The sequence below is a fragment of the Pan paniscus genome, chromosome 4 (genome assembly GCF_029289425.2).
Source record: "Pan paniscus chromosome 4, NHGRI_mPanPan1-v2.0_pri, whole genome shotgun sequence".
NCBI lineage: Eukaryota > Metazoa > Chordata > Mammalia > Primates > Hominidae > Pan > Pan paniscus.
The window spans coordinates 110,041,065-110,054,528 of NC_073253.2; the positions used below are offsets into that span (position 1 = coordinate 110,041,065).

The window sequence follows — 13,464 nt, forward strand, 5'->3', positions numbered from 1 at the left end:
TTGCTAAGAATTCACAATGCATGAATAGGTCATGATCTTGCAGTTTGAGTTTCTGGATAAGAAATGACTAGGGATAGAGGCCATGGCTCGCCCAAAACATTCCAGTGCTAAAGGTCAGCCAGCATGTCTGCAAACAAGGTTTAGAAGAGATTTGCCCCTAACATTTCTGGGACCCCAGACAAGAGTACAGATGGAATCCCACTGTGAAATAAAAACGTTCTGTCCTCCTACCCTGACAAAATGAGGTCGTAAACTAGAGAAGGGCAGATTCATGTGTAGAATTTGTAGACTTCTCAGAGTTTTGTGCGAGCATAAGGTGGCACGAGGAGAGCTACTCTGTGACCCTTGGCTCATCTGTAGCACAAGGGACCTCATGGGTCTGAGCATGGACACCACAGACCATGTGTCCAGCTCCATCCACACTCCCTTCAGATAGCCACCCCTCAGACTTAGAGGCCACACTTTAGTGCCTGGACCATCCTCAAAGGATGGACCCCACCTTGATACAGGATGGGGGTTGTTTATGTAGAGAATTCCAGGAACCCTGAACCCAGAGTATGGTCTAGAAGTGGGCAGTGTGAGCTGGAGTGAGGGAGAATACTCTCAGCCCTGCAGACCCTTTGCTGTGATGAGGATATGTGGCTGCCAGAAGCTAGATTGGGTGTTTCTCAGGTGCAAGACCCCTTTTGCCCAGGGCTGTGCCTAAGACTTCAATCATTGTCACTTTAAATGTTCAGTGGATCTGGGTGAAGAGTAGACTGCACAATCATACTGCCTACCAGAAACCTACCTCACTGTCTTCTATACCACTTCCTCAGACCCTGAGCTTTTCTGCAATAACCGCAATACTTCATTACTTGAAATTCAGCATCACGGGTCCTTGACAGATTTTTGTTGGCTGAGTCTTCTTCTGTCTCTGACACTGATATCACCTGAAGGGAAGACATTTCAAGGCATGCTATGTCCCCCACCGTCACATCTCTCCCAGCAGGATATTGTTGCAGAAGGTCATATCTCTATCCTGTTTCCTGTGGTCACTTGGGCTGATAAACAGGACCCTGGACTTCTGTCCTCAGGTTAGAAACTCACCCGCTCTAATTAGCATAAGTTGCCCATTTTTTATTGCTATTGCTCCTTTCTTTGTTTTTTCTATTGTACTTTTCCAAAAAGATAAGTTATTGGAATCCATACCGAAGGTTTTAAAATTTACAATAATAAAGTAAATCACTTTTTTTGGTAAGTTACACCATGCAATATATCATTCAAGCTTAGAATCTCCATTGATGGCAAGTGCATTTACGGGTCATAAAAACACTCAACAGAGACACTTCTAGGAAGGAGTTGTTTGTTTTCTGTCTGAAAATACTTTCTTCTGCAAAAGAAACAGTATCACTTCGATTTTGACAACTTATTCCACTGGTGTTTAATACCTCACCTCTTTAGTATATACCTCAGTTTCCCCATCAGAACAATGAGGTAATGAACTAGAGCAACTGTTCTCAGGGTTTTTTGATCTCAGGACCCCTTTACACTCTTCAGAATAATCGAGAAACGTAAAAAGCTTTTGTTTATGTGGGCTGCATCTATCTTAACATGGATGCATGTTTTCTAAAATTCTAATTTCTGCTTGAAAGCTCAAATTTTATCATTACCAACAAATACTTTCAGATGTTTTTCAGTTAGCAGGCTTACTTCTTTTATTCTCAAAAAAAATGTATGCCAGCTTCCCAAGTCTGAATAACTCTAGTTTTTCAATTATTTGGTCCAGTAAGAATACTATACTCTGAAAAAAGTAGGTAGTTCAGTTAGCAACTCAAATAACCACAGAAGTGCTTTTCAGAGAGGCTACCGTTGCACTTCAGTATGCAGCAGATACAGAATAGCAAATGCCATGTACTCAATGGTCAATATTTAATAAAATTAACAATTTGCGCCATTTTATGAAGAATATTCTTAAGTAAACTGGCTTTTTTTCATCTGTGAATGTGTGGCCGTTAAGAGTATGATCAATGGCTACTGGTACAGTTTAGTGCCACTGCCTTGACATGTGCTAAAGTGCCAGCAGTTTTACCTGTCATTGCTTTCCTGCCATTGATGCCAATGTCAACCCAACTAAAATGGTAAATAATATGTGGTATTATTATGAAAACAGTTTTGATCTCAGAGACTCCCTGAAAGAGTCTTAAGGATTCCCAGGGGTCCACAGACAACACTTTGGGAATCACTAGACTAGATCACTATTTGAGTCCCTTTCAATTCTAATGTAAGATTTGGATATTTGTTTACTATTATATCATTCATGATTCTAATGATGTTGTGGGTTTTACTTTTCTCTCCTGTACGTTCTTTTCCTTCAAGACAAATTTACCAGAAGCTGCCTTGCTTTATTTCCTTTGAATTAGCTGTTTTTTCATTTCTCCTTGCACCTAGTTCTCCTCTCTGGAAAAAATGCTCTGCATCATAATTTCCATATAATCTCTGCAATGATGAGTTCATTCACTGGTTCATTCACCAGTAGTATGAATTATACACTTCAATTAATACAAGCTTACTACATGTCTAACCCTGTTGCAGTCAGCGGGTCACAAGGACAGGACGTAGAGCTCTTCTTCTCAGGAGGGATCTTCGTCTCCTGGCAGAAACATACATGTAAATAGAGAATTGCTATAGAGTTTGAAGATTGTGTGCCAGTGTGGCCTAGAAAGAAATAAACCTCATTAAAAGGTGCTCCATAATGGCAGCTGGAGGGTGAGAGGCTGTATACTAGATTTTACCACACGCCAGAATCTTAACTGATAACCAGCTAGCCTTTTCCTGCCTAGTATCTGTACGGGACAAACGAAACAATATCTAAAGAGGTTTTTCAGCTCAGCACTTTAGGAAAATGAAAAAGGGAGTCCCTAAGAAGAAGTGAACTCACAGTTGATTACAGTAGTTCTCAACCCTGCCAACATGTTAGAATTATATGTTGTGCTCTCTGTAAATATCACCACATTTAAATGCTCTGAACCCCTCCCAGTGGTTCTGATTTAATTGGTCCAGGGGAAAGCCCAGGCATCAGTCTTTTTAAAAACATCTCATGATATTTGTAAGTGTAGTCAGGGTTGAGAGCCAGTGCTCTATAATGAAACTTACAGAAAATTGTATTTAAGGAAATGCTAGCAGATGCTACAAATAAACCAAAAATTTCAGTAACAAGCAGAAGGTGCTCTGGAGTGGCTAGGAGCCACCTCCTAAGTGCTGATTCAGGAATGCAGGATCCTTGCATCTTGTGGCTCCACCATGTTTAATAAGTGGTTTCCAAGTTTAACTAGGAAAGAGGAACAATAATGAGAATGGCACATGGGAGGTGTCTATGGGCCAGGCATGAGTGACACCCATCTCTTCTGCCCATATTCCATTGGCCAAAACTCAGTCACTTGGCCATACCTAACGAGAAAGAAGGTTGGGAAATTTGGTTTAGTTGTGTGTCTAGGAGGAAAAGGAAATAGGTTTGGTGAATGTCTAAACAGTTTCTGCCGCAGAGATGCTTACATTCAGATAATTTAGAGAATATAATTGTCTTCTCCAAGTTCACTGCAAGGAAAAAACAAAAAAAAGATAGTGTAGGGATCCATAGACTTTAAGACATGTAAACCAATAATAATGGATGTATCTTATTTAGATCCTGGTTTAAACAAAATAAGATTTTTTTAAAATGTGACATTTATGACACATGTAGAAGATTGAATGCTAACTTGATGTTTCATAGATATGTATTAAAATATTTACAGATAAAATAATATGATATCTGGGATATGCTTTAGAAATACTGTGGGAACAAAGGAGGATGGATGAAATAAATTGGCCACAAGGTGATAGCTGTTGAATTGTGGGTATACTATACTAGTCTGTCTACTTTTATAGATGATTGGAATTTTCCTTACTATGTCTTTCTAAAAAATCAGATAATTGTGAGTTCCAGTTATAGTGTTCAGCCCCCTTTTCCTGTGGAATTGCTGCCAGGCCTACCTTTGACCTAAGGGAATAGCCCTTCTGCCAGTCTGTCTGGATCTTTTCTGCAAAGAAACATAGTATCTCCGGGGAAATCCCTTAATGTTTCAAAGCCTTTTAACTAAGTCTTGGACTTTACTTGTATTTGCCCAACATACAGTCACTAAGTCACTGATTTCTCCTGCGGGTGTTTTTGATTCCACACTGTCTGCAAAATACCAGCTGTGGCCAGGGGTTGCTGCAGCCCTCTGCCTCTCCTGTGAGCCCCCACGGGCAAGCATTCCTCAAGGAAGGACATTTACCAAAAGCTCCCTTTGGTAAAAAGAATAATTTCCTGCTTGAAAATAGAAACAAAAACTGAACACACCAGCATTTTCTTTGCGCTGTACGTAAACGCACCTCAAGAGGCAGAGCTTGAAAGAAATTCTGTGCATTACCTATAGGATAATGTTGGAGGGAAGAGTATAAGGCTTTATGTGTGCGGTGATAAAATCTAAGAACTGGTTTTCCTTATTCATGTTTCTCTTTCCCTTCTTACCAAAAATCACTCAATAGTCAATACGTTCTTCAGCACCAGATTCCCTCAGTTCTCCTGATTCCCAGGATGCTCCTTTAACAACGTTTTTAGGGGGCTCTTTCCCCAAAAAAGTCTTCCTCTGCCTGGGCATATTCACCTCTACCTATCTCCCATCTCCTCCTCTGTATGTACAGTCAGACTCAAAACTAAAAGTCACGCTTAGTGCTTCACATCCATTTATTCTGTGAAACTGGATTCTCATGGAACCCCAGCTTTCTTCTCTATCCCAACATCTTTCCTTTCTTCTACATCTTCACAGCCACATCTTTCTGATCCCAGCCTTTGCTTGTTTCTATTGCAAGAACCTCCCACTTAGTCATCTGCCACCTATCACCTACTGTTGCTCTTTCTTTAATTCTTTGAGGTTTATTATTTTAAATAATGAATTTGCTTTATTGCCTTTTAGTTCTCCACATACCCCACACTCTAAACATGATTCCTTCTGGATGCCTTCAACATACGCATGTCGTCTCTACTTTTATCCAAAGGGATAGATATAGTTCACCATCTCTGTTTTTCTAATTTAGCAACTCCCAGGTTCTGGAGCCCCTTGACATGTGGCAACTGGACAAAAACCAGGGTAGATTGGGTCTGTAGGTTACAGATAACAAGCCAGTGTCATAACTTAGAAAATACATAACTAAATTATACAGTCTATATAATAGATTTTCCTTGTTATTATTCCGCTAGCTTTGAGTGAAGATTTAAGTACAATTTTCACTTACCTCCATTGTACGACGAGGTATTACAATAAAAGTGTGTGTGCTTACTCAGAGCAGTGTTAGAGAGGAAACAGTGCCACCTAGAGATAGTGGCAGAAATAATTAACTTAAGATCCTTAGAAGGATGCAAATCTTAGGGGGTAGGGTTTCTATGAGTCCCTGTGCTCATTGCTAATTCTGGAGGATCTCTGATTATTTTTAAATGAATGACTGTCTGCAGTCATTACCTCCTTTACAAACTTCTCATACTGAATTATCATGAAGAGAGCACCCTTTGAAGGCAGAGGGAGGTGACAAACAAATTCCAAGAAAGAAAGAAAAATACCGGTGGCCTAGAATGGTGAAATTCAGTTCCAGTGCTACCTCTGTGACTAACGGGTTATGTGGTATCACCTGACCCTTTGAAATTGTTTCCTCTAAAAAGATGGTCTCTGCACTCCTTACAAACATATACACACAAAAATAGAATACCTTCCTAATTTTTTTGCCATCTTTCTCTCTCTGGGGAATATGCATAAGACCATACATTAATATCATAACCCAGAGAAACAGAGATTAACCAATGCTTACATCTGAAGAAATTCAGTGTGGTGTTATTAAAGCAACTTTTTAGCATTCACATGAAAAGACCATCTTAATTCTATCATATTTTCCTTCGTGCTGCTTAACACAACAATTGAAAGCACTCATTCTGAAACCAGTCTGCTAGAGTTCAAGCCTCTTAACTTTTCCACTTACTAGTGCATGATCTTAGAAGAGCAGTTAGCTTCCTAATATCACAGTTTCCTTATTTGTAAAATAGGAAGAGTAAAAGAACTTATGTGATGTGGTTGCTGCAAGGACTAAATAGGTAATAGAACAGTGACTGGCACATAGTGAGCACTACATGACTGTTAGCTGTAATTCTTTTCATGACAATTATTAAGTAGAAAATTCCATGGGGTATAAGACTTTACAATACACCTCTTTCACTTTTTCATGGCTTTCATGCCTGAATGGAATCACACATGTTTTAGAGATAAAAATCTTCGAGAATCTAACCCACATATTCAACCAGGAGGGCTTTGCAGAAGATAATGCACATTATCTTCTGCAGACAAATTTTTTACATGGTGGTCCCAGAATTTTTTCTTTCCCTATATACATAAATACAAACTTTCCCCCTGCCCAGTACACCTCTATTCCTGTTTCGCTGATTCAATAAGGGCTGAAATGAGAACCCAGAAGCCAGCCTTGATTATTCCCTTTTCCTCATCCTCCCCATCCAGTTATTCAATAACTGCAGTCATTTCAACTTCCAGAGTATATTTGGACCCTGTCCTCCTCTCTCCATCTCCACAGCCTGATCTAAACCACCACCATCAATCACTTTCCAGTGATTGATCCACTCTCCAACACCCTCTGCAGGGCCCTCAACTTCTCTTGTTCTTCTACAATTCATTCAACATAGTAGTCATAGACCCTCAAGAAATGTAAATCAGATCATCAGCTGCTTTATATTTGTCATCTTCTATAATTCTCACAATGGTATAAAGAGTCTGGTATTTGGCCAATATTAATTTTTTGCCCTGCCCTGTCCTGATTCTATTTCTGATGAGGCCTCATTTTCTCCATGTTCAGATCTTGAAGTCACATATCCTTCTCCAACTCCTTTCTTTGCTCCAGAATTTACCGGCTTGTGTGGGCTGGGGGAGTGAGGTGAAGTGAGTGTTGGATCAGCTAAAGTTAGTTCACTAGAAAAAGTTTGCTACTCTTTGAAGGACTACTTGACAGATATCAGAGAATAATTAATAGAAGCAGGAGATCCAGGTAGAGGATGGCTGTGTTTCCTTCCCTAAACAATTCTGAACCAGAGTTCCTAGCAGGGTACCTGGCAAAGCATTTTTTTTAATAAAAATGAGCTGGATCCATGCATGAACTAATGAATGATTGAACAAATGATTGAACGAACCTACCTGCTGGCTGTCCTACTTAGAGGTAGAGACAGAAAAATAGACTGCTTATCGCTTATGAGTCTATGGATCCTTGTTAGTTTTAGCCACATACACACACACCCACACACACACAAATGTGTTGGAGATATTGAATGTCCCCAGGTACAGACAAAGTCATGTAGCAGGTTTACATCTTCCAGGAGTGTCACCAGTGACAAATGTCTTCCCCAAATTCCCTAGACCCCAGAGAACTGAGTTATTGCAGTAGTTCACCATAGCTACATGAACTACCCCTGCATGTAAGTCTCAAAATAAGAAGCAGCCTATTTAAAAACTAACAAAACTATTACTCAGTTCTTTGGAGAACTGGATTCATCTGAGAAGAGAATTACAATATAATAATTTATTTCATACAGAGTAATTAATAGTCTCAAAGTATTATACACGTGGCAAAATGCCCATCTCAAAGGGAGAAGAGCATATGGTAACACTAAACACATTCATAACAAAGAAGCAAAGAATAGTTAAACAGAAGGCTTTGGTTCCTAAAGCTTGTATATTTGGACTGTCCCCTATGGTAGTGTAATTATAAATTAGAACAGGTTTTGTAAGGTGGGCCCATATTTGAGCAAGGTCAACCACGGCCAATGACTATTGTTAGCCATAAGCTCTCCCTTCTTCCGTCTGTTCCTTCCTTCCTTCCTTCCTTCGTTCCTCTAACCCTCCCTTCTATCCTGCCCTTGCCCAGAATGTGACCAATAAACTCAGCATTCCCTGAATTAATATTCACTCATATAAATAAACATTTTTAAATGATACAAATAGCAAAAAAATGTATTTTAAATATATTACCTTAACAGTTGTGAAAGAAATGCAAATTTAAAATAATAGGCATCACTTTATATCTATTAAAGTTGTAAATAAATTAAATAGTAACATCAAATTCTGGCAACATCACAAGTGAAACTGGACTCACTCACTGGAATATGTTTGACAAACTATCTCAAGAGCTATAAAAGTACACATGCCCTTTGACCCAATAATCTCACTCCTGGGAATGTCTCCTGATAAAATAATGCAGAAATAGGAAAAAACATCACCTACATAAAAAAAGAATTTTAAATATTTAGCTCTGAGAAATGGTTAAAAGGAGTGGATACATCAGTTAGATGGACTTTGGCATAGCTGTTAAAACTTGGAAAGTATTTTTACACAGAAAAGATTACAAAATAGTAAAGTGTCAAAGAAAAACCTAATCATTTAATGGTCACTTATGTTCAGGCATTATAACTCCAGGACACTTAACCATAACTAGATAGCTTAGGGTCACTACATTAAAAGAATAATCTGTTAGAAGCAGGGGAAAAAAATTCTTTCTCAACAGCCTTAGCAAAAAATATATCTACAGTTAACTATGTCTACAGTTCTCAGATATAAAACAGAATTAGATTCAAGACTACTAGGGCATTTGGGAAGCCAGGGTTCTTCTGAGTGATACTAGGATCTACTTTTGTTTTCATTCTGTGAAAGGGCACTGCAAAGAAGTGACCAAAATGAGGTAGAGAAAAAACATTAGCATGAAAAAAACAATTTAAATAAAATAAGTTTCAAAGGCAGCCACACACACCTCCCAAAATAGCAGACTATAAAAGAAGATGCATTAATTAACCCTTTTTTCTCCTTTTGGAGAGAGAAAAGTACCATCAGAAACAGAATGGAACAACTCAAGAGAAAGGAAGGAGGAGGGGCTAAAGTGGGGTGGGAGACAGGGAGATGGAAAGCCAGGGTAGAGCATGGCCCCCCTCACAACTTTCTCAAGTATCTTCTCCCACTCCAAAGCAACATGGGATGGGCTGCTTGAAAAATCAGATGTTTTCTGTGCTCCAAATATGCTTTTTTAAATAATAAATTTTGCAAATAAACTTCATAAAATTCACCAAAGTGTTCATCAAGTTTAATCATGAAAGCTGTCAAGAGGCCTTTTTATGCAGCTTATTTCATTTCAACAATTAAAAATACACATTTTGGGTTCTCCTTTTTCTGTTTCACTGAATGCATTCCTTCCCTTTAAGTTTTCAGTGAAAGAAATAAATCATGAATCAGCATGGACAATTATCTCTGGAGGTGTAGGGAAAACAACATACTGCTTTCTTCCCCTCAATGGTTTTTATGCTGTAAATATTTGGCAGTGCTCCTGCCAATTAAATCAAGGAGAGGTTGCAGATTAAAAGGTGATTCCTCACTTCAGTGTTTGGTTCCTTCAACCAATTAGTCATTCTTTTTTCTTAGTTATGCTGCCAGGATTGTACACCTTCTAGTCAGTGAACAGTCACTGAAAAGGGGAATGAATCCATTTAAAAATAATTCTGCTTGTGACTTTTAGTCCTCCCAGAACTAAGGGAGAGAAGGAGATCAAGGAGACTGAGACCACTAGTGAGGAGTCATGCTTATAACTGAACCTACTGTGAAGGACACAGCAGTCCACAAAAACCAATGGAAATGTTGTAGATGCTCATGTTTGGGTAAAAACAGTAACATCCACTGCATAAAATAATTTGTTATTGTTAAGTATTACTCTTCTGTGCAGGTGTCATATTTCAGAAGACTTGATTTCACCATCATATATCTAAACTGTGCTTAATAACAAATTGTAGAATCTACATTTGTCGTTTACAATGAAAAATAAATTGTCAAGAGATGCGCTAACTGGTAGAAATCCTTAATATTTTCTTGATAATTACGTTCTGCTAATCCTCAGATTGCTTTCAGTGAGTGCATTAACGCATGCTCACTCCTTGAGTTCTGAGTTGCCAACAGGCATCATCAGCAACTCCCAAGGGCTTATGAAAAATGGATTCTCAGCCCAGATCTTCTGAATCAGAATCTTTGGAGGTGGGGTCCAGGAATCTCAGTATTGACAGGCCCTCCAGGTTGAAAAGCACCAGCAAACAAAGCATTATTCACAAACAAAACTCCACTCTCACAAAAGTGGAATTCTATCCAGTTTTGTAAAACATCTCAATCTCTGCAAATGCAGCCTAAGCTTCTTCCTTAAGGTGTATGTATCCACAGCTTTGAAAGTCATCTTAGCTCTGCACCTGAGGCTAGGGAAGAGCCACATTTTGCCTAGATTTTGGAGGCACATTCCTAAGCCCCAGAATGATACAGGAGTTCCTAGAGACTTTAAGTCTCCATCACTTATTCCCTTACCATTTTTAGAGAAAACGGAAGCTCCAGGCATCAGCCTGTTCAGCACAAGTGATCATCCAGAATTGGGTTCTCAAACGTGAGATGTGGAAGAGCAGGAGAAGGAAAGTTGTCTGAGCTCTGGCACTAGAGCCCAAGGCCTGGGGGCCAGTAGTTGCTTCACCACTTCTCAGCCAGAGGGCCTCAAGCCGAGCCCAGCTTCTCTGAACCTCTATTTCTTCACTCATAAAATAAGCAAGTTTAGCTTCATGCCCTCAAATGTCTTTTTCAGATCTCAAATTCCGTAACTGAGCCTTGAGTAAGTGACTTTCTGGGTCTCAGGTTCTTCCCACATGAGACAAGAAGGGTAATTGATATGCTACGATGGTGAGTGTGGTTATCAAGCCAAGTAGATCTGGGTTCAACTCATTTCTACATCATCTATGAGGTCTGAAAATTTGAGAAAAATTATTTCATTTCTCTGAGAATCATTAATTCATCTATAATACAAATCAAAATAAAATACCTCTTAAGTAGGGCTGCTGGACAGATTAAATGAAGTCATATCTATCATCTTTCTAGACTGGGTCTAGTGGGTAAAAAATAAATGTTAGGCCCAACCCATCACAAAAGATGTACACAAAGCATTACATAAACATGATGTGAAGTCCTCTCAACAGGAAAATGAGCCGGATGGCCTGTGAGGCTTCACCCATCCTCTAATTCTATGATCAGGACACCTCAGCAGCTTTTTGACTTGATGCTTTAATTGCAACCTGTGTTAGTACTTGCTTTTACATCTGCACACATTGTAATTAAATAGATTGCAATTAACAGCGGGCAAAATTACCTTCACACTGTTTAAAAGAAGAAAACAAAACTGAGAAACTGATTGATCTCTGTAAGCTACCAATTTGGTTATTTCCAGGTGACATTCCTTAAAATAATATTGTTAAATTTTGATGTAGTGAGGAAATAATTGAAAATCCCCAGGAAGAGTGAGGGGACACTCTTTCAAGGAAAATATATGGAAATGGTGAAGAATCTTCCTGCTCTGTTAGGAAGAAGATAGTTCAGGTGTGTCCTGAGGAGCCCCAGATCTGCACAGGGTTCTGATAGACATTTAATAAATATTTGTTGATGTTGCTTTGTTCTTTTTTTTTAATTATACTTTAAGTTTTACGGTACATGTGCACAACGTGCAGGTTTGTTACATATGTATACATGTGCCATGTTGGTGTGCTGCACCTATTAACTCGTCATTTAACATTAGGTATATCTCCTAATGCTATCCCTTCCCCCTACCCTCACCGCACAACAGGCCCCGGTGCGTGATGTTCCCCTTCCTGTGTCCATATGTTCTCATTGTTCAATTCCCACCTATGAGTGAGAACATGCAGTGTTTGGTTTTTTGTCCTTGCAATAGTTTGCTGAGAATGATGGTTTCCAGCTTCATCCATGTCCCTACAAAGGACATGAACTCATCCTATTTTATGGCTGCATAATATTCCATGGTGTATATGTGCCACATTTGCTTAATCCAGTCTATCATTGTTGGACATTTGGCTTGGTTCCAAGTCTTTGCTATTGTGAATAGTGCCACAATAAATATACATGTGCATGTGTCTTTATAGCAGCATGATTTATAATCCTTTGGATATATACCCAGTAATAGGATGGCTGGGTCAAATGGTATTTCTAGTTCTAGATCCCTGAGGAATCGCCACACTGACTTCCACAGTGGTTGAACTAGTTTACAGTCCCACCAACAGTGCAAAAGTGTTCCTATTTCTCCACATCCTCTCCAGCACCTGTTGTTTCCTGACTTTTTAATGATCACCATTCTAACTGGTGTGAGATGGTATCTCATTGTGGTTTTGATTTGCATTTCTCTGACGGCCAGTGATGATGGGCATTTTTTCATGTGTCTTTTGGCTGCATAAATGTCTTCTTTTGAGAAGTGTCTGTTTATATCCTTTGCCCACTTGTTGATGGGGTTGTTTGTTTTTTTCTTGTAAATTTGTTTGAGTTCATTGTAGAGTCTGGATATTAGCCCTTTGTCAGATGAGTAGATTGCAAAAATTTTCTCCCATTCCGTAGGTTGCCTGTTCACTCTGATGGTAGTTTCTTTTGCTGTGCAGAAGCTGTTTAGTTTAATTAGATCCCATTTGTCAATTTTGGCTTTTGTTGCCATTGCTTTTGGTGTTTTAGACATGAAGTCCTTGCCCATGCCTATGTCCTAAATGGTATTGCCTAGGTTTTCTTCTAGGGTTTTTATGGTTTTAGGTCTAACATGTAAGTCTTTAATCCATCTTGAATTAATTTTTGTATATAAGGTAGTTCTTACTACTTTGCCATGACCTCTGACTGATGTACCCAGAATAGGCTGCTTCTTTTTGGTAGTACTACCAGGTAGAGTGGTTCTCCTTTGATATGGAAAAATCAAGAAATTCAGATTTTATTTCTTTTACTCTAGAATCAATGTACATGGAAAGCAGCAGTCCCAATCTGAGTCTATGCTGCATGTACTGCTGGTGCTCAGAAACTGCTCAAACTGCTCAATTTGCTCTTACTAAGCACCCACATCTATAGGAAACCCATCGGGAGGGAACTCAGTCTAAGAGAGCTGTTAGGATTATCAACTGTCCTGATTTGCCTGGGACTGCCCAGATTGTAGCACTAAGTTTCTCATTCTTGGGATCTTACCTCAGTCCAGGAGACTGGAGAAAGTTGATCATCACTTTGGGTACAACCTGCTTGATGCAGAACAAAGCCTCAATGTGGTCTGAGTATATCGAGGTGTTTCTCACTCAGCTTTAGCATCTCCTGGCCCAGCCACCTCACTCTCTCCCCAACCCATAGAGTCAGAATCTATTTGGGAACAAGAAAAACAATGAAGAAAAATTAAGTGCACTGTTTCATTGTCAAGGTACAAGCAGCACCATTTAGGGGTTCTCTGGAAGTGTAACATTAGAAAGAGCGAAAGAATTCTGCCGTATATTGTCGGAGGGCAGGGAATGGTGTCGGGACCAGAGACTGCAGAACCACAGCA

General features: G+C 39.3%; 1 long non-coding RNA gene across 1 annotated transcript in view; it reads right to left on the minus strand.

The window, feature by feature from the left end:
- The window catches only part of LOC117980352 (uncharacterized), a 124,140-nt gene extending 110,862 nt beyond the window's left edge, over positions 1-13,278 (minus strand). The window contains exon 1 of the long non-coding RNA XR_004671622.2: positions 13,119-13,278. This is a non-coding gene — a long non-coding RNA (uncharacterized LOC117980352). The remainder of the gene's footprint in view (positions 1-13,118) is intronic.
- Between the last annotated feature and the right edge of the window lie 186 nt (positions 13,279-13,464).